At 47.0% G+C, this 24,678-nt stretch overlaps 1 long non-coding RNA gene across 1 annotated transcript in view; it reads left to right on the top strand.

The window, feature by feature from the left end:
- The window catches only part of LOC307208946, a 220,806-nt gene extending 196,877 nt beyond the window's left edge, over positions 1–23,929 (top strand). Inside the window, exon 3 of the long non-coding RNA XR_013835271.1 lies at positions 23,672–23,929. This is a non-coding gene — a long non-coding RNA (uncharacterized lncRNA). The remainder of the gene's footprint in view (positions 1–23,671) is intronic.
- The last annotated feature ends 749 nt before the right edge of the window (positions 23,930–24,678 follow it).

Here is a 24,678-nt window from a genome sequence, read left to right as displayed (position 1 = left end):
GCTCGCTTTCAGGCCAGGGGAGCCAGCGTTCGTCCACAGACAGTTTTCCGGGTCATGTGGTCAGCAGGACTAAACCACTTCTGGTGCAACGGAACATCGTGACGGAAACCAGAGCACACGGAAATGCCGTTTACCTTCCCGCCGCAGTGGTACCTGTTCATCTACTTGTGCTGGTGTGCTTTTGAACTGCTAGGTTGGCAGGAGCTGAGACAGAGCAATGGGAGCTCCACCCCATCACAAGGATTCAAAGCGCCAACCTTCTGATCTGCAAGCCCACCCACGTCCCTGTTAGGATATAGTTCCATTCCACCTTTAGAACAGGCATGTACAGTTGTTGTATGTCACATGTCTGTTTACTTGCAGCAGAGTCTGCTGGGAACTTTCGTTGTATATAGCTTTTGCCTATGCTGTTTGCTTGGACATGAAGGGAAGCAGACATGTTTTTTCCTTTGTCCTGATGCTGAATAAATGCTTGTAAATATGCTTATATATGCCTCTGTCCGCTACTTCCATTGCAAAGAGTTCTTATCTCTGCTGGCTTGTGTGCTCAGTCTCTAAAGGTTTCTGAGGCTTGAGTCGCAGTTTTGATGCTGTTCCGAGAACCGGAGTTCACCCGGTTGCCAGTCGGTGTGCTGGAGCCAGCTGGGGGCCTGCCAAATGCCGCCATCTCCCCGGGCGCATCCCAACAGTCCCTACAGGGCAAACACAGGGATCGGACCACAGAGCCCCCTTGAGAGCTTCTCTGCTGACAGCCTGCAAGACCTCAAACCCCGCTCCCAGAACAAGGCATCTATTGCATCTTACTGAGCAGAGAGCCAGGCAGAAAGAGAGAGGGTCCCTTGGGGTTTGCCATAGGCAGAAGAAGGGGCCTGACACAGAGGGATAGAGAGTGGAGGGGGAGTGGCAAGCCAGTCCGGGCAACAGCTTCATCTAGACAGGAGCAACCCTTAGAAGTCTCCGTGTGTTCTCTGATCTACTTCATCAATAAAGAAACAGACTGCAGGTAATAATAATAATAAATTATTTATACCCCGCCCATCTGGCTGGGTTTCCCCAGCCACTCTGGCCAGCTCCCTACAGAATATTAAAAACACGATAAAACATCAAACATTAACTTCCCTAATCAAGGCTGCCTTCAGATGTTTTCTAAAAGTCAGATAGTTGTTTATTTCCTTGACATCTGGTGGGAGGGCATTCCACAGGGTGGGTGCCACCACCGAGAAGGTCCTCTGCCTGGTCCCCTGTAACCTCACTTCTTGCAATGAGGGAACCACCCTCAGAGCTGGACCTCAGTGTCCGGGCAGAATGATGGGGGTGGAGACGCTCCATCAGGTATACTGGGCCGACGCTGTTTAGGGCTTTCAAGGTCAGCACCAACACTTTGAATTGTGCTTGGAAACGTCCTGGAAGCCAATGTTGCCGGTGTCATTTCCTGATCTGTGAATGACCTGCTCTCCTTGTCGGCTCCTTGACTCTCTCCTGCTGCATGGAGAAATCCTTTCTTACCTGTTGTGGCATTTGGATGTTTCTCAGATCCTGCGATCCCACACTGTGACTCTACTTGCCTGGAGATGCTGTAGGAGATTGGATCGGGGACCTTCTGGAGAGGGTGCATGAATAAACACATGTGGAATTGACATGAATGAAGATACACCAATCCCTCCATCCCTATTGGATGTGCTTTCAAGCACAGCAATTTTTCAAACGACTCCTCCCACCCCCATTTTTATAGACAGCTCAGAACCGGTAAATAGTTCTTACTGGTAAATCTCTGGCAAATCTCTGATTTGGGCTGGGTGTTCATCAGTATGCAGATGATACCCAGCTCTACCTCTCTTTTAAATCAGAACCAATGAAGGCAGTGAAGGTCCTGTGTGAGCACCTGGAGGTGGTTGGAGGATGGATGGCGGCTAACAGATTGAGGTCGAATCCTGACAAGACAGAAGTACTGTTTTTGGGGGACAGGGGGCGGGCGGGTATGGGGGACTCCCTGGTCCTGAATGGGGTAACTGTGCCCCTGAAGGACCAGGTGAGCAGCCTGGGAGTCATTTTGGACTCACAGCTGTCCATGGAGGCACAGGTCAAATCTGTGTCCAGGGCAGCTGTCTACCAGCTCCACCTGGTACGCAGGCTGAGACCCTACCTGCCTGCGGACTGTCTCGCCAGAGTGGTGCATGCTCTGCTTATCTCCCTCTCCCAGATGGGCGGGGTATAAATAATAAATTATTATTATTATTATCAAGAGGTTGTGGGCTCCGCTTCAGGGCAAATGCATCACAAGTTGAGTTTCTCGCGCCAAGATTTATTGGTTGGTTGCCACTAGAAGCGACGCAGGTGGCGCTGTGGGTTAAAGCCTCAGCGCCTAGGGCTTGCCGATCGAAAGGTCGGCGGTTCGAATCCCTGCGGCGGGGTGCGCTCCCGCTGCTCAGTCCCAGCGCCTGCCAACCTAGCAGCTCGAAAGCACCTCCGGGTGCAAGTAGATAAATAGGGACCGCTTACCAGCGGGAAGGTAAACGGCGTTTCCGTGTGCGGCTCTGGCTCGCCAGAGCAGCGATGTCACGCTGGCCACGTGACCCGGAAGTGTCTCCGGACAGCGCTGGCCCCTGGCCTCTTGAGTGAGATGGGCGCACAACCCCAGAGTCTGTCAAGACTGGCCCGTACGGGCAGGGGTACCTTTACCTTTACCTTACCTTGCCACTAGAAACGCCTCTGGATTCAGCAGCCCCTGTGCAAGGAGAGAATCAGAGGTCGACCCCAGGGTACAGATTACATATCCGCCTGCTCTTTGTTGCTGGTGCCTCCCTCCAGGGGGATTTCTTTCAACATGTTGCAGTGTTTAATTAAGAGTCTGACAAAGGAGCCCCTTTCAAACGCATGACTCACATCTTTGCAGGCAGAACCCCCTATTCTAATCAGGGAGGGCTTGCTCCCTCTTCCATGATAGGCTCTCATTCAAATCCATGGATCTGAGGGTTGTTTTGGAAAGCTGCCTTTTCAAATGCAAACGCCAGAGCATTTTGCCTGTTCCCTCTGGGGTCATCATTATGATTTACTTTGCAAAGTGCTGTTCATATGGATGTTGAAAGGTGATTTATGGAAATATCCTGTAGATCTTGGGGTTCAGCTCCCTGACCCACCTTTAAAGGTAAGGGGACCCCTGACCATTAGGTCTAGTTGTGGCCGACTCTGGGGTTGCGGCGCTCATCTTGCTTTATTGGCCGAGGGAGCCGGCGTACAGCTTCCGGGTCATGTGGCCAGCATGACTAAGCCGCTTCTGGCAAACCAGAGCAGCGCACAGAAACACTGTTTACCTTCCCGGCGGAGTGGTCCCTATTTATCTACTTGCACCTTGATGTGCTTTTGAACTGCTAGGTTGGCAGGAGCTGGGACCGAGCAACAGGAGCTCACCGCATCACGGGGATTCGAACCGCTGACCTTCTGATCGGCAAGTTCTAGGCTCTGTGGTTTAACCCACAGCACCACCCACGTCCTGACTCACCTTTAGCCCTTACCTAAAACAGGGAATTGACTCCCTTTGAAGATGATGGTGGACTCCCCTCCCTTGGAGGTTTTTATCTAGAGTACCCACATTAAATTGTTTTGTCATGCCAAGCCTAATGCAATATATGAAGGGCTGTCCCAGTATACCTGAAGGAGCGTCTCCTCCCCATCATTCAGCCCGGACACTGAGGTCCAGCTCCGAGGGCCTTCTGGCGGTTCCCTCACTGCAAGAGGCCAAGTTACAGAGAACCAGGCAGAGGGCCTTCTCGGTAGTGGCGCCCGCCCTGTGGAACGCCCTTCCATCAGATGTCAAGGCAATAAACATCTACCTGACATTCAGAAGACATCTGAAGGCAGCCCTGTTCAGGGAAGTTTTAATATGTGACATTTTAATGTATCTTTCATCTTTGTTAGAAGCCGCCCAGAGTGGCTGGGGAAACCCAACCAGATGGGCAGGGTACAAATAATAAATTATTATTATTATTATTATTATTATTATTATTATTATTATGTCCCATGGAAGAGGGAGCAAGCTTGATTTCTCCTGCTCTGGAAGTTAGGGCTCGAACCAATGGATTCAAGTTACAAGACAGGAGAGATTGTGAGTAAACATTAGGAAGAACTGTCTGATAGTGGGGCAACTGGTTGGCCACAGAACAGGATGCAGGTGTAATAAATAATATCTGCCCTTCTTCCCTTATAGGGTATCCGAGCCCGTATAGAGTCTTTAAGTGGGTTCCCTATCGGTAGGAGAAAATAACAGAGGCCAACCAGAGAATATTGAGAAGCAAAGCAGCTAATAAGCCAGATCTTTATTAAAGCTGTTGCAACAGGGTGCTCCCCTCACACACAGGAGGACCCAGAACAAAGGTGTGTCCGTCCTTATATAGACATTTTAAATTGCCCACCCTGGAGTCCAAGACCACCCCCCAGATACATCATACCTACATCACAGAAAAGGCGGTCTACAACAGAAATCTGAGTGCATTGTTTATCTCCTGTCTGGCAGGTTACCTGTTAATGGTCACTTGATCAGATTACCTGGGGAGCCTGGTCAGTCTTTTGTAATGATAAATACTTACCGTAATTCCTGAGCCAGGTCACAGGCTCACCTTATTCATACACAGATATACCCTTCAGACAGGATTTGTGGATGAAAAGACAATGGGGAGGCTTTTCCATTTTCCTTCGACCTTGCAGAGAACTATATGAGGTCAATTTGGGAGGGACAAAATGGTTCCAGGACTTTTTCTGTGGGGTTTCAGACATGTGGTTTATATATACAGTTATGAATATCTGTCTGTCTATCTATCTATCTATCTATCTATCTATCTATCTATCTATCTATCTATCATCTATCTATCTATCTATCTATCTATCTATCTATCTATCTATCATCATCATCTATCTATCTAATCTATCATCTATCTATATCTATCTATCTATCTATCTATCTATCTATCTATCTATCTATCTATCTATCTATCTATCATCTATATCTATGACCTTAAGATTCTTATAACAATACTAAGAGCTGTTCAGCAGTGGAACAGACTCCCAGGAGAGGTGGTGGACTCTCCTTCCTTGGAGGTTTCTAAGCAGAGGTTGGATGTCCATCTGTCATGGATGCTTTAGCTGAGATTTCTGCATTGCAGGGGGTTGGGCTAGATGACCCTCGGGGTCCCTCTCAACTCTAAAATTCCAAGATTCTATTTGAATGACCACCCAAATTCCCCAAATTCTCTAATCTGAATGTCAAAAAGGCTGATGAGTGGGGAGGTTTCGCCTAATGCTATAATGATATTTAACATCTCACATAGCTATTTATCAGATTTTCCATGAGTCTGAGAGGCATAATGAGAGTTTTATAGATTGGTGTGGCAAATTAACAACTGCTGGGCCTCTTTGATATTTCTCACCCAGCTGGAGAAAACTTGGGCTTAAAAAAAAGGAAAGAAAAGTGTTGGTTTGTTTTTTTAAACTATTTCCTCTCCCCCAATGTCCGGCTGGGTATTGTAGGATGAAGCAGAAATAGATGATTAGCTGAGTCTAATAGCTCACATATTTTTTTTCCATTGGATTTGTTTTGAATACCCATATGTGCAAATTAAATGAGGAGTGGACTGTTCATTTTCATCGAGCAAATGGCAGGCGACACACAGCGAAAGCCACTGCTGAGTGGAGGGACAGCTTTTTGGGAAAATCATTGCTGGATCCCAGTGTTTGCTTGTCTTGATTTTGGAAGAAAACAAGTAAAGCCATGCTTTTGAACTGCTAGGTTGGCAGGAGCTGGGACCAAGCAACAGGAACTCACCCGATTCGAATCACCAACCTTCTGATCGGCAAGCTCTAGGCTCTGTGGTTCAGACTACAGCACCACCCACGTCCCTAGTAGCCACCAATAGTCCTTTCCTCCATGAATTTGTCCGTCCTCGTGGCCAACTCTGCCTCTTGCGGGAACAAGCGATATCTATATGAGAAAGCGATTCAATGTGGGTCACCTTGTTTCAAGTTAGGGTGGCATCTTCTACACCACCTTTCCCCTGTTCAGTATAATTGGTTTAATTCACCCTGAAATGTGTGAATTCACACTAAATGTGTATCGCTGAAAAGGGCTTAACATGGGAAAATTCCACTGAGCTTTATCTGAGTTGATAATTGATGATCATTGTTTTCTGCTAGCCAACATGTGAGTGTTTAACCTTAGATCACATGAGAGGTATTGAATTACAAATTTGCCATCTTGGAAGGGTGGTGACTAGAGTTTTCTTTTTGTTTCCCAGGCTCTGTGAGAGTGAGGATGTACACGAAGCTTTCCAGGTAAACTGCCTAAGGCAGGATGCAGATTGTGGGGAGAGCCAGACCTCTGCTTCTAGGACTGTTGGAATTAGTTCATATTTTCTAAGATGCTGAGCCTATGCCTTGGACTGGCATATGTCCTGTGGAACTGTTTGGATGTATCATTTGATGTTTCTGTTTTGTTTTGAAGACAGTTCTGCAAGTAAAGTTTTGAGTAATATCTAAGGGGTCTGGGAAATGCTTCGTTTCCAAAATTGCAAGGATAAAACTGATTATGAAAAATATATTTACCAGTTATCAAAACATTCAAACATCCACAACTAAAATGTATAATAATAATAATAATTTATTATTTGTACCCCGCCCATCTGGCGGGGTTTTCCCAGCCACTCTGGGCGACTTCCACAGAGACCAAAAATACACTAAAATGTCACACATTAAAAACTTCCCTAAACAGGGCTGCCTTAAGATGTCTTCTGAATGTCAGGTAGTTGTTTATGGCTTTGACATCTGATGGGAGGGCGTTCCACAGGGCGGGTGCCACTACCGAGAAGGCCCTCTGCCTGGTTCCCTGTAGCTTTGCTTCTCACAATGAGGGAACCACCAGAAGGCCCTAAAACAGAGCAACAATTAAAACAGGAGGTTCAGGTCAGAAGATTGGGGTTTGCATCTACAGTGGTACCTCGGGTTAAGTATTTAATTCATTCCGGAGGACTCTTCTTAACCTGAAACTGTTCTTAAACTGAAGCACCACTTTAGCTAATGGGGCCTCCCGCTGCCACCGCGCCGCCAGAGCATGATTTCTGTTCTCATCCTGATGCAAAGTTCTTAACCCGAGGTACTATTTCTGGGTTAGCGGAGTCTGTAACCTGAAGCGTCTGTAACCTGAAGCGTATGTAACCCAAGGTACCACTGTATTCAAACCATACCAATGATTACAGTTAAAACAGCACAGCACCAGTCTTTCTCAAAGCCTGTTAGAACAAGAAAGTCTTTGCCAGCGGATTGACAGAAAGGAGGGAACCAGTCTGGCTTCTTTACGGAGCGAGTCCCAAAGTTTGGGAGGAGCCACCGAGACGGCTTCTCCCCTTGCCTGTTTTAGCTTTACAACGACCCTGTGAGGTAGGTTAGGCTGACAGATTGTGACTGCCTCAATATCACTCAACGAGCTTCGTGGCTGAGTTGGCATTTGAATTCAGTCCAACAATCTAGCCACCAGGTGGTGAGCAGTGTCATCTCAAATTACCTATAATAAAATGTAACAAAAAGACCCCATATCTGTTAATAACAAAAAAAGAGGCAGCTTGAAAGCTGAAAAGTAAACTGAAACTGAGCCTCAAGAGGCCAAATGCCTTTAAAGAAGAGAAATCTTTGCCCAAAGGGTCTCTCTCTCTCTGTGTGAGAAGGCTCTAGCTGATTTTAAGTGGTCTCCAAAGACATTTTCATTTTCATTAGGCTGTTTAAAGGACAAAATGAATTTATTTGGTCTTAAATCTCTTTACTGGCTTCTATTTTTCCATTTTATTTCTGGCTGTTTTGAGGCGGCATCGTTGTGTCAGGGTACATTTCCCCCAGAAATGCAGTGGTAGAAATTCCTGCAGTTTGATGCATAAGGCAAGATTCTCTTTGCTGACGGTTCAAGAGTCCAGATGTGGCTACAAAAAAAGGACTCTGTCCCATGTGCCAAGCAAACACAACTCAGTGGTTGGTGGGATGCAGAGAAGGACCTCCAGAGCAAACCTTAATTGGTGAGCAGATTTGTGTGGGAGAAGGAAGCATTCTTGAAGAAAGTATCCTAGCCCACAGAACCACAGAACTGTAGTTGCAAGGGACCCAAGGGTCCTGTATCCTGTAACCCCTGCAATGTAGGAATCACATCTAATTTGTCAATTGCATGGAAAATTCCCTTCTCTCCTGACACTAGAACTCGTGGACCTCCAATGAAGCTGGAAGATTCAGATAAACATGCAGCACTTCTTCTTCTTCTTCCTCCTCCTCCTCCTCTTCCTCCTCCTCCTCCTCCTCCTCCTCCTCCTCCTGTTCTTCTTCCTCTTCCTCTTCCTCTTCTTCTTCTTCTTCTTCCTCTTCTTCTTCTTCTTCTTCTTCTTCTTCTTCTTCTTCTTCTTCTTCTTCTTCTTCTTCTTTGCTCTTCTTCAGTCTTCTTCTTCGCTGCTCTTCTTCTTCTTCTTCTTCTTCTTCTTCTTCTTCTTCTTCGCTGCTCTTCTTCTTCGCTGCTCTTCTTTTTCGCTGCTCTTCTTCTTCGCTGCTCTTCTTCTTCTTCTCCTCCTCCTCCTCCTTCTTCTTCTCTGCTCTTCTTCTTTGCTGCTCTTCTTCTTCTTCGCTGCTCTTCTTCTTCGCTGCTCTTCTTCTTCTTCTTCTTCTTCTTCTTCTTCTTCTTCTTCTTCGCTGCTCTTCTTCTTCTTCTTCGCTGCTCTTCTTCTTCTTCTTCTTCTTCGCTGCTCTTCTTCTTCTTCTTCTTCTTCTTCTTCTTCTTCTTCTTCTTCTTCGCTGCTCTTCTTCTTCTTCGCTGCTCTTCTTCTTCTTCTTCTTCTTCTTCGCTGCTCTCCTCCTCCTCCTCCTCCTCCTCCTCCTCCTCCGCTCTTCATCTGAGGATCACAGGGTGGTTTACAATATAAAAACACAAAAATGCAAATCATGCTAACAAAGAAAAACAGTACCCCCCCGCCACAGTTTAAAAGGCCAGAGATTGTTTAATCAACCAAAGGCCTAGGAGAAGAGGAATGTTTTTGCCTGGCACCTTAAGATATGTTGAGGATTGAGCTGTGATTCCTGCATTGCAGGGGGTTGAATAAGATGGCCCTCCAGGTCCCTTCCGACTCTACAATTCTATGATACTACGGACCTTGCTTCCACTCTGTTCTGGCTCCTGGATGCCCTCCACTCAGACACAGAGATGTAATCACCGGAGCAAGAATTCCCATTTTTCAAACTGAGCCCAAAGACAGGTGCAGACCCTATGATGAAATCCGGCTTTTGGCATCTCCGATTGCAAGCAGGAGTCATTTGCTTGACATTCATCTTTAAATAAAGGCAATCAGCTCTCTGCATTTACACTCAGGTAGCCTTTTGACACCTGGTTGGCATCCAAGCCCCCCTCCTCGCCCCACCCGCTCCAGCACTGCAATGCCCTCCTCATCTCCCTGCGGATTTCTTTCTTGTCTCCTTTTTCCTCTGCTGGTACAAAATTGCAGCAGAGGGCACAGGAGACAAGGACCTGTGTGGCATAATTCTTAGAGTGGTTTTGCAGAGATTTCCTCTTGGTGAAGTGTTTGAGGATCATGTTCACCAGTGCATCTCTCTGCCTTGTCTGTGGTTTGGGGTTCATTGAGGACCTAGATTTACTTGCCATGAATTAACCTCCACCAGTTGTTGTTTTTAATTCATAGAATTGTAGGGTTGGAAGGGACCCCAAAAGTCATCTAAACCAACTCCCTTCATTACAGGAATCTTAACTGAAGAATCCCTGGCAGACGCCAATCCTACCCCTTTTGAAAATCTTCCACTGATGCAGAGTCCACCGACTTCTGAGGTCATCCATTCCACTGTGAAACATCATCAGAAAGTTCTTCCAAATATTTAGTCGGAACATCCTTCCTCGTCATTTGAATCTACCCCCTGGAGCAAGAGAAAACAGGCTTGCTCCCTCCTCCATGTGAAAGTCCTTTATATTAGTGGTGTCCCAACTTTTTTGAAAGAGGGCCGGATTTGATGAAGTGAAGGGCCATTAGGGCCGACCAAAGTTATTGAGCTTTTTTTAGGGTTGAAGTTGTTGAGGGTGGATTTTACCCCAGGAAATAAACTGCCGTAGGGGCTGGATTAAACCGACTGGCGGGCCGTATTAGGCCCCCAAAATGGACTTTGGACATGCCTGCTTTAGATAATTGACGATGGCTGTTGTATCCTCTCAGTCTCCTCTTTCCCAGGCTAAACATACGCAAGTCATACACACATACACAGGGATGTGTGCTAAGTCCCTACCTGTATTCATTGTATACATACAATTGGGTATCATCTGACCCGTCTACTGCAATTATTAAGTTTGCAGATGACACCGCCATAATGGGTTTAATAACAGGTGGAGACGAATCAGGGGAGGGGAGGTCCAAAAAATATCTACATGGTGCCTAGGGAACAACTTGCACCTTAATATCAGCAAGCCAAAGGAGATGGTGTTGGACTTTCAGAGGAAGAGAGGAGAACTAGCCCCACTGTACATCGGGGAGGGCTGTGTGGAGAGAGTCTCTTCCTTTAAATTCCTAGGAGTTTATCTCAGTGAAGACCTTACTTGGAAAATCAATACAACCCAGGTGGTTAAGAAAGCCCAACAGAGACTCTATCTCCTCAGAATATTGTGTAAGAATGATGTCAATCAACATTTGATGATCTCTTTCTACCGGTCAACAATAGAAAGTGTCCTTTCATACTGCATCATGGTGTGGTACGCTGGTTTGACATCAATGGATAGGAAGTGCCTACAGAGGGTGATAAATACAGCACAGGATATTATGGGATGTCCCGTGAATCCGCTGGATGAAATAGTGGAAGAACGTTGCCTCAGGAGAGTGAGGAAAATTCTCAGGGATGATTCACACCCTGGCCAGCACTTTCTTGATCTCCTGCCCTCTGGCAGAAGATATAGAAGCAGGATTAGTCGCACCAACAGGGTAAAGAACAGCTTCTATCCGTGGGCTGTTAGGCTGCTGAATGAAAAGATAACAGCAGGGCAATGGACTTTCGGGTTTTGTTGGGTGTAAACAAGGGGAATTAAGACTAAGAGAGCTGAGTGGGGGGGTGCTTATTTAACCTCATTGTATACAAGTGCCAATAAAGTATTTCAGTTCCCTCAACCGTTCCTCATAAGGCTTGGCTTCTAGACCCTTGATTATCTCGGTTGCCCTCCTCTGCCCACGTTTCAGCTTGTCAACATCCAACCTAAATTGTGGTGCTGTGAACTGGACACAGTATTCCAGGTGTGGTCTGACACACCTGGAAGAAGAGAGTGGGACTATGACTTCCCTTGATCTGGAAATTAGACTTCTGTTGACGCAGCCTAGAAGAGCATTAGCCATTCTTGCTGCTGCATCACACTGTGGACTCACGTTAAGCTTGAAAGGCCATGATTCATGCTGACTGCCCCTTCCTTCCTTATGAATGCAAAGTGCCAAGAAGAAGCCCTAGACAGGAGCAAGGACCAAAAACTGTGACTCTGACATACCACAGTTGTTTGCTTTCCTCTGTTCTGGCCCCTCCCCATGCAATGCTGTTCTTGATTATTCCGACTGTTTTTGCCCAGAAAGCCGGAACGTTCCCTCCAGGGGCAGCATTAAGCCTGAAGCCTCCTTCACAGAACGGAGCTGGGAGCAAATAAATTGGAAGACCGAGTTATGCAAATGGTATCAAAAGCCCAGTTTGGGATCTGCATGTTATTCAGTTCCAACTCTCCCCCCCACTCCCCCAGTCTTTCAAGGCATCTCTCAAACATTTATTCCTGTCCTCGGGGCAAACTCAGAAGATAATGGACAGAAATGTCAGAGAGAATGAGGAGGAATGATGAGGTTCCCCAGCAGAATAAATAGCATTTTTGCAGACAGAGGAAATGCATTTCCAGAGGTTACTGAAGGAGCAGAAGGGAAGAAAGGGGTCAGTCTACTCCCAGGACAGACACTCTGGGTAGGGTAGGCATGGCAGAGACTCTCAAGTAGGCTCCCCCGACACTCTCTTGCTGCCTGTCTACCCCAGAGTTGTTGTTGTTGTTTAGTCGTTGAGTCATTTCCGACTCTTCGTGACCCCCCTGGACCAGAGCACACCAGGCACTCCTGTCTTCCACTGCCTCCTGCAGTTTGGTCAAACTCATGCTGATAGCTTCGAGAACACTGTCCCACCATCTCGTCCTCTGTCGTCCCCTTCTCCTTGTGCCTCCCATCTTTCCCAACATCAGGGTCTTTTCCAGGGAGTCTTCTCTTCTCATGAGGTGCCCAAAGTCTTGGAGCCTCAGCTTCAGGATCTGTCCTTCCAGTCAGCACTCAGGGCTGATTTCCTTCAGAATGGAGAGGTTTGATCTTCTTGCAGTCCATGGGACTCTCAAGAGTCTCCTCCAGCACCATAAATCAAAAGCATCAATTCTTCGGCGATCAGCCTTCTTTATGGTCCAGCTCTCACTTCCATACATCACTATTGGGAAAACCGTAGCTTTAACTATACGGACCTTTGTTGGCAAGGTGATGTCTCTGCTTTTTAAGATGCTGTCTAGGTTTGTCATTGACCCCAGAGTAGAGGGATGTAATGATTCATAGTGATATCACAATACCATTATACAAATCTATGCTGCCTTGCAATCATATTTGGAATAGTCTGTCGTGTACGGTTCTCGTCTCCTCCACTCAAAAAGGATATTCTAGAGTTGGAGAAGGTTCTGATAGTTCAAGGGGATGGACAGACTGCTCTGCAAGGAAATGTTATAGTGCTTGGGACTTTTTAGATTAGAGGGAAGGCAAGTAAGTGGTGATATGATAGTAAAGGTAAAGGGTAAAAGGACCCCTGACCATTAGGTCCAGTCACGGACGACTCTGGGGTTACGGCGCTCATATGACTTTATTGGCTGAGGGAGCCGGCGTACAGCTTCCGGGTCATGTGGCCAGCAGGACTAAGCCACTTCTGGTGAACCAGAGCAGCGCACAGAAACACTGTTTACCTTCCCGCCAGAGCGGTACCTATTTATCTACTTGCACTGGTGTGCTTTCGAACTGCTAGGTTGGCAGGAGCAGGGACCGAGCAACAGGAGCTCACCCCGTTGCGGGGATTCGAACCACCAACCTTCTGATCGGCAAGTCCTAGGCTCTGTGGTTTAACTCACAGCGCCACCCGCATCCAGTGATATGATACAAGTTTATAAAGTTATACCTGGCATGAAGAAAGTAGACTGACAAACTTTCTCTCACTCTCTCCCAGTGCTCCCCCCCCACTAAAAAATGTTTAGAGGTATTCTCATTTTGACTCAAGTAAACCACCATTTTGTAGTTCAAATCAGGGGAAATAAATACAGTAAATGGACAAAAGTACAAAGATCCACAAAATGTTTAGGGGTACGCGTACCCCTGCATACCCCCCAGAAAAAAAGCACTGCTCTCTCCTAACACTGGAACTCATGGACATTGAAGGAATCTGCATGTTGGAAGACTCAGGACAGATAAATAATGCATAGTTATATAATTCTAACTATATGCATGCAATTGTCATCTTTTTCGGTGATCCCTCGTAGCCGAGTAAGATTGTCTTCCATGAGCACGGTCTTAACAGGTGAATGTAGAGTTGGAAGGGACCGAAAACAGTGCAGGAATCACAGCTAAAGAATTCTAAGCTCTGTTGAAAAAAGAAAAACCATCCATGAAGTGTGCAAGGCACACCATTCCACTGTTGAACAGCTCCAGAAGGTTTTTCCTAAGGTCTAGTCGGAATCTCTATTCTTGTAATTTGAACCCATTGGTTCAGGTCCTACGCCTTGGAACAGCCAAAAGAAAGCTTGCTCCATCTTCCATGGGATGGCCCTTTAGATGTTCGAAGTGTGCTGGACCAGACCAATGGCTCATCTAGTCCAACATCGTGTTTTCTCTGTCCAGATTCATCTGGGCAGCCCATAAACAGAAGCTGAGTGCAAGAGGACTCTGCCAACCTTGCTCTCTCAATGTTCGGATTATCAATATAAGATTTAGAACGCAGGATGGGTTGGTAGTGTTTTGTGTGCCACTTATGTGTTGCTTACTTCATACTGGTCTACTATGAGAATTGGCAGCAGAGGTTCACTTCTTCAGAACCTGTGATTCCCAGCAACTGGGAAACACAAACTGCTTCTGTTTCCCAAGGTCAAAAGGCTCATTCATGTTTCCCAAGGTCAAAAGGCTCCATTCAGAAGCCAAAGTGTAACACTTTGAGAACAGAAATCTATTTGAAGGTCCATTTTTCATGGCTCACAGATGCTGTCATCAGAATCAAAGTTTCTGCAGCAAAGAGCAACCACTGAGCAGATAAACTGAGTTGAAGAGAAGTTTTGTTTTTAAGGGAGGAAAAAGTCTATTTGCCACCTCCATAATGATGAGGCATTTGCATAAGATCAAACAAGGATCTCTCCTATTAGCTGATAAATAACTCCATTGCTGGAGACCTTGGGGGGGATGCGTGTTTGCATTTTATGCTAATGAGCCTCCCATATCTTGGGGCCCTTGCTAAAGGGCGTTGGGGGGGGTGTCACAACAATGAAATATTTTCATAATTAAATCCTGGGAAGATTTATCGCATTGGATCCTTTTGATTTGTCTCCCAGACTGTCCCATTTGGCGATCCCCGGCGCAACCTAATTTACGAAAACGTTGCCAATTACAATTACTTTCATCTAAAACAAGAGAATCAAATCACTGTGAATAAAATAGCCAGGGGTTGTGTGGAGGTGAAGTTCACGGACGTGACTTGGGTTATTAACGGGCAGCTCTGAAGTTCAGGTGAGGGGGAATTGCCACGGTGAAGAGAAAGCAGCTTTTTCGACAGCAAGGCACACATTTCCCTAATTTGCAGAGGCCTCTCCATCTCTTAAGGATGTCCACGGCCCCTCTGAGAGAATCTGCTGCACTTACCAGAGCGCTTCACAATTCCTCAGATGTGATCTCCTGGGAGAAATGCTCTGAATCGGCTTCTTCTAAGGAAACATAAGAACACAAGCAAAAGCCTGCTGAGTCAGGCTAAAGTCCTATCTAGTCCAACATCCTGTTCTCACAGTGGCCAAACAAATGCCCAGTGGGAAACCAGTAAGCAGCATTCAAGCACAAAGGCAGCCCTCTCCCCTCCTGCGTTTTCCAGCAACTGGTGTTCAGATGCATTGCTGTGTCTTACCTTGGTGGTAGCGCATAGCCATCCTGGCTAGCAACCCTTACGTCTTCCATGAATTTGTCTAATCCTCTTTTAAAACCATCCAAGCTGGTGGCCATTACTGCCTCCTGTGGCAGAGAGTTCCACATGGCGCAGGGGGTTGGGGAGAGTCCTTTCTACTGTTGAACAGCTCCTTTCGTGCATTTGAATCCACTGGTTTGAGTCCTGCCCTTCGGAGCAGCAGGAAACAGCCCTTTAGGTGTCTGAAGAGGGCTCTCATATCTCCTCTCAGTCTCCTCTTTTCCAGGCCAATTCCCTCAGCCATTCCTCATCAGACTTGGTTTCCAGACCCTTGATCCTCTTGGTTGCCCTCCTCTGCCCACCTTCCAGCTTGTTAACATCCTCCTTAAATTGTGGTGCACAGAACTGGACATGGGACTCCAGGTGTGGTCTGCCCAAGGCAGAATAGAGTGTCCCATTGAACTTCTTGGAGAAAAAGGTGAGATATAAATGCAATCTATCTATCTATCTATCTATCTATCTATCTATCTATCTATCTATCTATGAGAGATTTCAGGTGTTGTTGCACAAAGACTGGGTCAGATTTTCTTATGCAAGCTGCATGCACAGTCCTCTTCTTCTTCTTCTTCTTCTTCCTCCTCCTCCTCCTCCTCCTCTTCTTTGGACTCACATCTACCTGGACATTTAAGAAGAAGAAGAAGAAGAGTTTGGATTTGATATCCCGCCTTTCACTCCCCTTCAGGAGTCTCAAAGTGGCTCACAATCTCCTTTCCCTTCCTCCCCCACAACAAACACTCTGTGAGGTGAGTGGGGCTGAGAGGCTTCAAAGAAGTGTGACTGGCCCAAGGTCACCCAGCAGCTGCATGTGGAGGAGTGGGGAAGCGAACCCAGATCACCAGATTACGAGACTACCGCTCTTAACCACTACACCACACTGGCATCTGGAGGGTGGCAGGCAAACCTGGAGACCTGGAAGGCTAGCCAGCCTAAGACCCATTGACATTAAGCTAGTTGTGGACTTAATTTAGTAGTGGCTGCTATATTTAGTGGGTTTACTGTGAGTAGGGTTGTTATTGGCTACACTCTATTCTGCTGCCCAATGAACATACCCTGTACTCCAGAATGAATCTGCTAAACTGGGTCTATTTCTTTTTTTCCCCTCTCTCCCTCCCAATCCCTCCCAATAGCATGTTAAGCCAACTTTCCCCAATGGCCTATTCTCTCTCTCTCTCTCTCTCTCTCTCTCTCTCTCTCTCTCTCTCTCTCTCTCTTTAATACAGTATAAAATTGCTCTTCTTTGCTTTTAAAGACCTTGAGCTGCAGGAAGAAAAGGGGGAAAATTAAATGCATTTAGTGAGCAGATGTAATCCTATTTGAGAAGAACCCTTTTGTATAATTGGCCTTGCAAACTTTCACTTAGCGGAAAGGCTGCTCTGTCAATGATTCCGCCTCCTCCCCTTTCCAATGGGATCAGGGTCAGACTCTGTCAAAGGCAGCAGCTTCCTCCCTGTGTTCTGCAAGCAGGAGCTGTTTGCCACCACACAGAGGTTGGATGGCAATTTGTCATGGATGCTTTAGCTGAGATTCCTGCATCCTCCATCGATGACCCTCAGGGTCCCTCCCAAATCTACAGTTCTATGATTCTACTGTGCACTGCCCTTACGCTGCACAGCTGAGATCACGTGTGTCAGCATCAAAGAAGCAAATACATCAGCATTTCCTCTCCAACTGGGTGTCCGGGGAGGAATCTATCTCCAACCCAGCCAGGCAGGTGGAGCCAAGGTTATGTTTAGATTCAAGGTTATTGAAAAAGCCACTTCCGAGCTAGGGAGGAGGTGGGGTTGTGGGCTCACACCCCTCCCCACGCTCGCGGGGGCTGCAGCAACCGCGACACCAGGGAATCCTTGGACGTGTCAGGGCCAGCCAATCGGCTGGGCCGGGGGGGCGTGGCCTCACGCATTTAGGTCTGGCACAGCCAAGGGTCTTCCTCTTTGCCATGCCGCAGCCAGACAGGTTTTTCCCTTCCCTCCCACCCGTTAGGTTAGGCTCTCTGACGTTGCTATGAACTTCGGTTGGTCGCCATTTAGGGGCCTGGTAGGAATTTTTCCATTTGGCAGATTGGCTCCAGCCACTTGGTTTTCACCTACCTTGTAGCAAATCGTCACAACTCCGTGGTATCGGCGGTTAGGCATTGGTAGGGGTATTGTTCTATTGTTATGCAGATGAAGGGGGGGGAAGGAAGCGTCATCACCTTCCCCCAATCATAAGGGTAGTCCGGTAAAGGATTCCAGGGGGCGTCGCCTTGTCCTAAGCCTATGGAGATGTGGGCCCACGGCACCCCCAAGCGGTAACTCCGGGGGGAGCTCTTAGTTGACGTGCCTCAGCAGGACTCCCCCTACTGGTGGTTAACTCTCACCGGTCTTCAAGCAAGCGGGCTGAAGCCGGTTAGTTGTTAGGACCAATGCCTAAGCCAATACCGCTCAATTCCTGTAATCAATAAAGTTGTGGCCTAATTTGACCCATTAACTCAAACTCTTGTGTCTTGTGTCTTTATTTCTGAGGGGGGGGGGAGGCGGGAATTCGCCACGCAATGACCTTTAACCAGCACCCCCTCCTCTCATTGCCTGTTTATCTATCACATAAGGGAGAGAGGGAGGGATGTTCAGCCTGGACAAGAGAAGACAGCCGGGAGATTGAATAGCCAGCTTCAGCTATCTGAAGGGCTGTCACATGGAAGATGGAGCAAGCTTGCTTTCTGCCACTCCAGAGGGTAGGACCCGAACCGATGGATTCAAAATGCAAGAGAGGAGATTCTGACTAAACATCAGGAAGAACTTTCTGATGGTGAGAGCTGTTCACCAGTCGAGCAGACTCCCTCAGAAGGCTCTCCTTCCTTGGGGGTTTTAAACAGAGGGACATAGAGTGCGGCAGTTAGACTGGTGACTGGGAGAGGCCGCCGAGACCATATTACACCAGTCCTGAAAGAAATACATTGGCTTCCAGGACATTTCCAAGCACAATTCCAAGTGTTGGTGCTGACCTTGAAAGCCCTAAAGGGCCTAGTATACCTGAAGGAGCATCTCCACTCCCATCATTCAGCCCAGACACTGAGGTCCAGCTCCGAGGGCCTTCTGGCGGTTCCCTCATTGTGAGAAGTGAGGTTACAGGGAACCAGGCAGAGGGCCTTCTCGGTAGTGGTGCCCGCCGTCCCATCAGATGTCAAGGAAATAAACAGCTATCTGACTTTTAGAAGACATCTGAAGGCAGCCCTATTTAGGGACATTTTTAATGTTTGATGTTTTATAGTGCTTTTAATATTCTGTTTGGAACTGCCTAGAGTGGCTGGAGAAACCCAGCCAAATGGGCAGGGTAAAGGTAAAGGTAAAGGGACCCCTGACCATTAGGTCCAGTCGTGACCGACTCTGGGGTTGTGGCGCTCATCTTGCTTTATTGGCCGAGGGAGCCGGTGTACAGCTTCCGGGTCATGTGGCCAGCATGACTAAGCCGCTTCTGGCGAACCAGAGCAGCGCACGGAAATGCCGTTTACCTTCCCGCCACAGCGGTACCTACTTATCTACTTGCACTGGTGTGCTTTCAAACTGCTAGGTTGGCAGGAGCAGGGACCGAACAACAGGAGCTCACCCCGTCGCAGGGATTTGAACTGCCGACATTCCGATTGGCAAGTCCTAGGCTCTGTGGTTTAACCCACAGCACCACCCATGTCCCTTAAATGGGCAGGGTAGAAATAATTTATTTATTTATTTATTTAGTTAGTTAGTTATTTGCTGCCTTGAGTCTCTTGAGGTGCTGGAGAATGAACTTGGGAGCTTGTGCTTGCAAAACAGATACTGAACTACGGCTGTTCCCTGAGGCAGCCATCAGGGGTGATTTCACTGTAATTTCCACATTGCAGGGGGTTGGACTAGATGACCCCTGGAGCCCCTTTCAACTCTATACATCTGCGATTCTATAACCCCAAGTGGAAAATGGAAACTGAATATACGTACTTTTATGAGAGAGCGTGAGAGAAGACACTGATTCTGTGCAACATTGATCTCTGTGCAGCTTAGGCAGTTTACAACATTCCATCTGTCACACTTTAGTGTGACCAAGATGCCAAGCAGTTAATGGACCCACAAGGGCCGCTCATTGGGAGCATTGATGCAGCAGGATGGGGACGGGGATCCACTAAATCTACTATTTAGGAGCCCAACCCTCACTGAGAGCATTCAACCATCCTGGAGAAGAAGAAGAACAGTGTGACGCGGCAGCTAAAAAAGCCAATGCAATTCTGGGCTGCATCAATAGGCGTATAGCATCTAGATCAAGGGAAGTAATAGTGCCACTGTATTCTGCTCTGGTCAGACCTCACCTGGAGTACTGTGTCCAGTTCTGGGCACCACAGTTCAAGAAGGACACTGACAAACTGGAACGTGTCCAGAGGAGGGCAACCAAAATGGTCAAAGGCCTGGAAACGACGCCTTATGAGGAACGGCTAAGGGAGCTGGGCATGTTTAGCCTGGAGAAGAGGAGGTTAAGGGGTGATATGATAGCCATGTTCAAATATATAAAAGGATGTCACATAGAGGAGGGAGAAAGGTTGTTTTCTGCTGCTCCAGAGAAGCGGACACGGAGCAATGGTTCCAAACTACAAGAAAGAAGATTCCACCTAAACATTAGGAAGAACTTCCTGACAGTAAGAGCTGTTCGACAGTGGAATTTGCTGCCAAGGAATGTGGTGGAGTCTCCTTCTTTGGAGGTCTTTAAGCAGAGGCTTGACAACCATATGTCAGGAGTGCTCTGATGGTGTTTCCTGCTTGGCAGAGGGTTGGCCCTCGATGGCCCTTGTGGTCTCTTCCAACTCTATGATTCTAAGAAGACTGGAATAAGGCTCAGGGTGGTGGCAAGGTATTCATCACAAGCTGACGCCACTGAGTTTCAGCAATCTAACATGCATGGTCTTCCCCCATTCATCCTGCGCAATTAAAAACCCAGCGAGCAATTTACATTTATTGTGCAGGGATCATTAGAGTAATCAAAGCCTGTTCACAGATGTAAGTAATGCTGTTTTAATGGGATTTGGCTGTCAAGCGAACACCTTTCTTCACGTCCCTGTCAGGAGAGAAATAGAAACTTTTGCGGAACTTTCATGTGGGATCTGACTGGTGCAGCTGGAACAGCTGTGCGGCCAAGATCCAGAGCAACTTTTGCCAACCTCTGGATCCCATCAGCCCCAGCTGTAGTTCAGAACATCTGGAGGGCAGCAGGTTGACAAAAGCTGATTTTGATAGAATCATAGAATTGGAAGGGGTCCACAAGGGGCATCTAGTCCAACCCCTGAAACGCAGGAATCAAAGCTGAAGAATTCCTGACAGATGGACACCAAACCTCTGTTGAAAAACCCCCAAGGAAGGATAGCCTACCACCTTTCATCTCAGTGTCAAACAACTCTTAGTGTCATTAAGTTCTTCCTAATGTTGGGTCAGAGCTTCCTTTCTTGCAATTTGAATCCATTGCTCACTCCTTCTTTCTTCTTCTCCTTTGGTGGTCCCTCACAGCCAAGTAAGATTGTCTTGCATGAACACGCTCTTCTTCTTCTTCCTCCTCCTCCTCCTCCTCCTCCTCCTCCTGTCTCGCCAGAGTGGTGCATGCTCTAGTTATCTCCCGCTTGGACTACTGCAATGCGCTCTACGTGGGACTACCTTTGAAGGTGACTTGGAAACTACAACTAATCCAGAATGCGGCAGCCAGACTGGTGACTGGGAGAGGCTGCCGAGACCATATAACACTGGTCTTGAAAGACCTACACTGGCTCCCAGTATGCTTCCGAGCACAATTCAAAGTGTTGGTGCTGACCTTGAAAGCCCTAAACGGCCTCGGTCCAGTATACCTGAAGGAGCGTCTCCACCCCCATTGTTCTGCCCGGACACCGATGTCCAGCACCAAGGGCCTTCTGGTGGTTCCCTCACTGTGAGAAGCAAAGCTATAGGGAACCAGATAGAGGGCCTTTTCGGTAGTGGCACCTGCCCTGTGGAATGCCCTCCTTCAAGGCAATAAACAACTATTTTACTTTTAAAAGACAACTGAAGGTGGCCCTGTTTAGGGAAGTTTTTTATGTATGACGTTGTATTGTTTTTAATATTCGGTTGGAGTCCGCCCAGAGTGGCTGGGAAAACCCAGCCAGATGGGCAGGGTATAAATAATAAATTCTTCTTCTTCTTCTTCTCCTCCTCCTCCTCCTCCTCCTCCTCCTCCTCCTCCTCCTCCTCCTCCTCCTCCTTCTTCATCTTCTTCCTCCTCCTCCTCCTCCTCCTCCTCCTCCTTGGTGATCACTTGTAGCCGAGTCAGATTGTCTTCCATAAACACTGTTTTAACAATGAGTACGTTGGGATGGGTTTTTGGAAGACACCTGTGCGTGAATTTGTTTTATGTGTGTAGATCAGTGCATGCTGACCAACGCACACTCTTCACAGTAAGGCTCTGTTCCGATGGCATGAGCAGTCACGACGGCCGGTAGATTCTTATCTGCTGAAGCCTTCATCTGCCTTCACAGCCATTGTAACACACTGCTTGTTATCATCTGCCTGTTCTGCCTTTGAGGACTTCTTGGATCATTCTTTGTCTAGCTCATGGGTAGGTAAACTAAGGCCCAGGGGCCGGATCCGGCCCAATCACCTTCTAAATCTGGCCCATGGACGGTCCAGGAATCAGCTTGTTTTTACATGAGTAGAATGTGTCCTTTTATTTAAAATGCATCTCTGGGTTATTTGTGGGGCCTGCCTGGTGTTTTTACATGAGTAGAATGTAAACGCATCTCTGGGTTATTTGTGGGGCATAGGAATTCATTCAGTTTCCTGCCCAAAATATCGTCCGACCCCCCACAAGGTCTAAGGGGACAGTTGACCAGCCCCCTGCTGAAAAAGTTTGCTGACCCCTTGTCTAGCTCCTACCCTTTGATCTTACCGCTTTGGGTGACCCTGCTGGGAGTATGAGAATCCCAACAGCTTCACTCACAAGGGTCATGGGAGCTTGCTAGCCTACTCACCAGAACAAGGTGATGATCCAGCGAGTGAAAAAAATAACAGTGAGTCTGTAAGTGACTGTGGAGGGCAATTCTGGCTCCTTTCATTCTTCTCCAGTGGGGACAGAGGTTTCTGGGTGAGGGTTTAGCCATCATCCACGTGACAGCACTTTGGATATTTGAAGATGGCTCTCGAATCACCTCTCAGTCTTCTCTTTTCCAGGCAAAATTTGCCCAATTCTCTCAATCTGCAGAGGTTGAATGGCCACCGGCCAGGGATTCTTAAGCTGTGATTCTTTCATCGCAGGGGGTTGGACTAGATTATTCTCGGGATCCCTTCTGACACTACAACTCCTCCTTTTTGAATTAGGCTGAATCGTCTTAGCTTGTGCTGACACAAATTAAAGAGGGACCCTGCCGTCTATTGATTCTGCCAACACTTGGACAATTTGCTCCCCACCCGCCCCTGTTCTTTCCCGAAGTCATCTTTAAAGACTTTACTTTTTATTAAACTAAATGCTGCCAGTTAACTACAATCTTTGTTTTTATAGACTCGGGAGAACAAGATCCAACATAAATTAATCATGACTTAATTGAGTGAACTAATTCTGGTTCTCTCCAGTCCACTGCACCGCAATATCCTTGTCTTCCCAGTGCTGTAACTGAGGGCTAAACTGTGCACGACTCTCACAGCCTCCACTCTTATCTCCGGAACACAAAGGAATTCAAGTTTTAATTTCCCCCAGAATTAAATCTGGAGGGACAGGACAACAACACGCCCACATTTTCTTGGTTAGGAAGGCAAAACCCTTTGGAAAGTCTTGGAAATCAAGATTGGAAATGACATCCACCCTGGTCTGGTCTCCTGGGTTTCTCCAGGACGGATGACGAATCTTTCAAGCTCAGTTTCTCATTTTACTGAGGCCCAGTCTGTTTAGACCAGGGTTTCCTGAACTTGGTTCTCTGGCTGTTTTTGGACTACAACTCCCATCACCCCTAGCTAGCAAGGCCAGTGGTCAGAGATGATAGGAGTTGTAGTCCCAAAACAGTTTGAGGCCCAAGGTTGAGAAACCCTGGTGTAGACAATGCTGAGCTGGAGGGACCAATGTCCAGACACTATTCTACTATCTCCATTTGTTTGTCCCTTTTCCCCTGACAAAAAGTGCACGTTTCCCCTAATAAACACATTTTTGCAAGAGTTTTCCCCTGTGCGATGCATTTTTGTGTGTGTTACTTTCACTCATATTTGTATTTATTTTGCATTTCTATGCACACTTTCCCCTAACATTTTTTTTTAAAAAAATGTTTAATCATTTTTTTTTATACAAACATCAACCGCAAAAGGCACATACAACAAAAACCATAATAACAATAATAACACAATTTGACAATTCAGATTTGAATACACTGATATACCTACGACTATCCATTCTGAAGGAAATCAGCCCTGAGTGCTCACTGGAAGGACAGATCCTGAAGCTGAGGCTCCAAGACTTTGGCCACCTCATGAGAAGAGAAGACTCCCTGGAAAAGACCCTGATGTTGGGAAAGATGGAGGGCACAAGGAGAAGGGGACGGCAGAGGACGAGATGGTGGGACAGTGTTCTCGAAGCTACCAGCATGAGTCTGACCAAAGTGCGGGAGGCAGTGGAAGACAGGAGTGCCTGGCGTGCTCTGGTCCAGGGGGTCACGAAGAGGCGGACACCACTAAACAACAACCTAAGACTACACCTTTTTTAACATTATTTCCCCACCTCTCTCTCCTCCCCCTACTTCCCACCACTATCCACCTTATCACTTAAATATTCATTCCAGATTTCTTCATATTTATCCATTCTTAATTTGCGTTGACATGCAATTCATTCGTATGTAGCTAATCTGTCCATATTATCAATCCATGTGCTCAGTGGAATCTTTTGTGGCTCTACCAATTAATCAAAACAAGTTTTTTTGCTTCTTGCAAATCTCCCACATTTCCAGAATATAATTTAGAATTAAATTCAGTTCCCCTAAATAACAATTTCTTTTTATTACACTTTCCCCTAAGGTGCACCTCTTTGCTGGGAAAATAGCATTGCAAAATTCGTAGAAGTGTGGATTTTACAGGATTTCGTGCAGTGCTTTGGAAGGTGCATATTGGGCAGTTTTGCTACCTGAAAATCCCCCCCAATGTTTATTCCCCAGTCCATATATATTGATGCAGACTGTCAACTTTTTAATTTAGCAGAAATCCTCCGAACTGCACCAAATACCAGTACTTCCAGTGCTGCGTCAAATGTCCACCCATTCCCACCTTCAGGCTGAAAGCGGTGTTTTCTCGTGGTCCAAAACAGCCCACCAAAAATCCTACAACTGAAGATGGTAGTCAGGTAGCACAACTGAAGAGCTGGAAGAGACCTAAAGGGTCATAAAATCACAAAGTTGTAGAGTTGGAAGGGTCATCTAGTCTAACCCGCCTC

This window comes from Podarcis cretensis, assembly GCF_951804945.1.
Source record: "Podarcis cretensis genome assembly, chromosome: 1".
Taxonomy (NCBI): Eukaryota; Metazoa; Chordata; class Lepidosauria; order Squamata; family Lacertidae; genus Podarcis; species Podarcis cretensis.
This window is presented reverse-complemented; position numbering and strand designations above follow the sequence as displayed.